Raw genomic sequence first — 4,439 nt, 5'->3', positions numbered from 1 at the left:
CCGGAGGAAGGGTCCTTCCCCTCTTGGATCCTCCGGCCTCCCCGGTTGGGGCGGCCTTCCTTTTCTTGTCTTCCCCGGCTGGAGGGAAAGAACCTTTATCTGCCTCCTCCTCGTTTCCACGGGAGGAGTGCGTCTCGGAGTCATCGGACGATGAGTCCGATAACACCTGGCGCCGGGAACTCTTTCGGGTTCCCGTAGCCTTCTTCTTGATCTTTTTCTCCGGCACCTCATAAGGAGCCGGAGTAAGCATCTACGTCAGGAGAGCGTCCGCAGGGTCTTCGGGTAGAGGGGCCGGACAGTCGATTTGTCCCGATGTCTCCACCTAGTCCTGTCAAAGGCAAGGGGGCTCAGGTCTCGCGCATTGTTAAACTATGGAAAATGAATACCCTATAAATGGTAAAAGCTTACCGCGCCGGCTTGACGCTGTGCGCTGAGCCCGCAATCCTCGGTGAGGGGAGGGGGAACCTCGGCACTCTTAAACAACACCTTCTAGGCATCCTCGTGCATCCTGTCGACGAGCTCGCTCAGAGTCCGGTGCTGGGCCGGGACGAACTCCCACAAATTGAACGCCCGTTGTTGACACAGGAGGATCCGGCGGATGAGCATGACCTGGACCACGTTGACAAGCTTGAGCTTCTTGTTTACCATGTTTTGGATATAGGTCTGGAGTCCGGTCAACTCTACCGTATTTCCCCAGGGCAGGCCCTTCTCTTTCCAGGAGGTGAGCCACGTGGGGATTCTGGATCGGAACTTGGGGGCCGCCGCCCATGTGGTGCCGCGCGGCTCGGTGATGTAGAACCACCCCGATTGCCACCCCTTTATGGTATCCACGTAGGAACACTCGAGCCATGTGACGTTGGGCATTTTTCCCACCATGGCACCTTCGCACTCCGCCTGCTGGCCGCCCACCACCTTCGGTTTGACATTGAAGGTCTTCAGCCATAAGCCAAAGTGGGGCTTGATGCGGAGGAAGGCCTCACACGCGACGATGAACGCCGATATGTTGAGGATGAAGTTCGGGGCCAGATCGTGAAAATCCAGGCCGTAGTAGAACATGAGCCCCCGGACGAATGGGCGGAGGGGAAATCCCAGTCCGCGAAGGAAATGGTTAAGAAATACTACCCTCTCATGGGGCCTGGGGGTGGGGATGAGCTGCCCTTATCTGGGAGCTGGTGTGCAATATCTTCGGATAGGTATCCGGCTCCCCTCAGCTTCTTGATGTGTCCCTCCGTGATGGAGGAGACCATCCACTTGCCTCCCGCTCCGGACATGGTTGGAGAAGGTTGAGGATGAGAATGTGGACTTGGGCGCTAGAGCTCGAGTGCACGAGAATGGATGAGAAAGGAGGAAGAAGGCGTGGGTAGAAAAAGGTGAATCCTTATCCCTTTATATGGGCTGACAAAACTATGCGCCCCCACCAGCCTGGTAAAACTCGCTTATCCCCCAAGCGCCGTAATCAATGGCGCGGTTGGGTTACCCACGTCCGTATTGATGAGAATCCCGTGATAAGGGGACACAATCTCTGCTTCGACAAGACGTGCCAAGGAAACCGCCTTGCGAAATGCACTGAGGTGGGCTGTAAGAAACGATTCGAATAAAGGCTTGGCTGTGGTGTGGTGTCACACTATGGAATACGTCAGCAGATTATATTTGTGAAAATTTTATTCTCTCTACGATGGTATGTGGAACTTGTTTTGCAGAGCCGGACACGATCCTCGTTTTCAAAATCTTCTATGAAGTATTCGGAGGAGGAACCCGCCTTGCAATGCCGAAGACAATCTGCGCGCCGGACTCATCGTCATTGAAGCCTGGTTCAGGGGCTACTGAGGGAGTCCTGGATTAGGGGTATCCGGAAAGCCGGACTATAACCTTTGGCCGGACTATTGGACTATGAAGATACAAGATTGAACACTTCGTCCCGTGCCCGGATGGGACTTTCCTTGGCGTGGAAGGCAATCTTGGCGATATGGATATGTAGATCTCCTTCCTTGTAACCGACTCTGTGGAACCCTAGCCCCCTCCGATGTCTATATAAACCGGAGGGTTTAGTCCGTAGGAAGAAGAACAACAATCATACCATAGGCTAGCTTCTAGGGTTTGGCCCTCTGATCTCGTGGTAGATCAACTCTTGTAATACCCATATCATCAATATCAATCAAGCAGGAGTAGGGTTTTACCTCCATCAAGAGGGCCCGAACCTGGGTAAAAACATCGTGTCCCTTGTCTCCTGTTACCATCCGCCTAGACGCACAGTTCGGGACCCCCTACCCGAGATCCGCCGGTTTTGACACCGACAGCCACTTTCGGCCTGTATATGTGGCCCAACGTCATATCGGGCCCATTAACGGCCCATATAAAAATCACGATAATCTAGCCCGACCGAAGTTCCGGCCTTTTAAAGGCCCGTGTATTAGGTCGGCGCATTTACGACCCGTCTGAATTTCGTCCTGTCAAAGATCCGCATCGTAAATGGGCCACCATTTTGGCCTGCTAAGTGCAGTGGGTTATTTGGCACAATCAGGGCCCAATCTCACTTTCGGTCTATTAAAGGCCCATGTTTTTATGGGCTCGAGATATTTACACCTATAAACGGCCTATTTTTACTAAGGGCCCAAATTATGTTTAGGCCTGTTAAAGGCCCACTATGGGCACAGGCCTACCAGAAAAATATGAAAGCTTATGCTGATTTAGGCCCAAATATTTTTAGTGGGCTACATGCCAATTTCGGCTCGCAATCGTTTTTAGCTCAATTGGAATGGGCCCGACGAATGTTGGCAAGTTGGGCTCCTACGAAGCTTTCGGCCGAATACATTACTAAGATAAACCTACACTATACAAAAATAGCGTCGTAATTACTGCAGCCTGAGGCAGCATCATAAATGTTGTATCACAACAAAATAAATTCCAACCATACAACAAAAGTCCTGTTGGCATAAAGTTTACAGTCCTTCCAGATAAAAGCACCATCAGATGTATAGAAGCACAAATCATTTGACCTGAGTGCTAATGTTTCAGGCTGTAGAATCTGATGGAGCAGCACGATCTCCACCTTTTTTCCGCCATTGCTCTTGAACAGTGAAGCGAATGTCTGATAGTATGGTTTCAAAACCATTCATATCTTGACGACATTTCTCAACCACTATTCTTGTTTCCGAAACAACGTCCATTAGGGATTGGACTTGTTTCTGGAGCACAGATATATCACTCTGTCTAGCAGGAAGATTTTGTTCAATAGGCGATTTGGACGAGGTTACCTTGACAACCAACCCAGAATTACGCAGGAAGGTGCTTTTTGCACTGTTAGTGGAGAGATACTGATGCACTGCAGCAAGAGGTGACATTGTGCCTATAGTAGCCTCGTCACCTTCAGGTGGTTGTGGTTGTTCAATCATTTGTTCCATAGCTTCCTGAAAGTTTGAAGTTGTAGATTAGTGTACCAAATAAGTTACTAATGAGACAAAAACAAACAAAGTAGGTTAAACGTTTATACATAACTTATTTTGGTGAACTACTGTAATACATTAGCATGTATTGTAGTGCCAACTACATAATAAAATCACTTTCGGAACATATGTCCATGTAGCATGCCTACTGTATTGTCTATTTCCTCACATTCGTTGACATCTAAGGATAAAGAGACATGGTTTAAAGTAGAATGTACATAGTATGACATCATTCATATCATGGGCAAACAGATATAAAACAAACATGCTATTTTATATTGTGTGCGCACGTGAACATAACAACTAGAGTACAGATCAAGACCAAAAGAATATCCTTCATCTCTTTTAAACCATGTAAGGTGAAATGATACGTTAAGACAACTACGAATAAAAGTGAACAGAGTAACTCACATTGGCTGCAAACCAAGTAGTTAAAAGAACACATCACAATACCAATCAGTTCAAGGCAGGAGGAGTAAGGACTTACAACAGCGGCTTGAACTAGTGTGCTCATGCCCTTCATCTTGCTGGTGTGGCAATCCTTGAAGATTTGCACTGCATTCGGTTCAGGTTCTTTTTGGTCCGCACGGGCTTTCCTTTGTATTTGGAACAAGTCAATATAGATACGATAATATGGCACAAAAAAGAAGGAAGTAGCAGCTATTTACAAGAGCCTCGCAGTGTGCAATATAGCTACGAGATCCCGTTGTCTGTTGGAATTTTACTTTAGAACGGTTGGTTTTGTTCTTCAAACAGTTAGCCTAGAAGAAGATACAGTTGTAAGGCACATACATAAATACAAGTTCAATATGTGGTCTGATCAAATACATATAGCCTACCTGATACTTTGGATCAGACCAGTGTTTAACGAGGACTGTCCAGTCTTCATCTGTAATATATTCCACTGGAGATGTTTGGGCGGTTTCATTGTTAGCCTTGCCTTCAAAGTGAGATTTTCTAAGGTGGTACCGATACAGTCGCAGAGAAGACTGAAAA

This window comes from Triticum dicoccoides, chromosome 7A (assembly GCF_002162155.2).
Source record: "Triticum dicoccoides isolate Atlit2015 ecotype Zavitan chromosome 7A, WEW_v2.0, whole genome shotgun sequence".
In the NCBI taxonomy this organism is placed as follows: Eukaryota; Viridiplantae; Streptophyta; class Magnoliopsida; order Poales; family Poaceae; genus Triticum; species Triticum dicoccoides.
The sequence above is the reverse complement of the archived record's forward strand: the minus strand, read 5'-3'. Positions refer to the sequence as shown.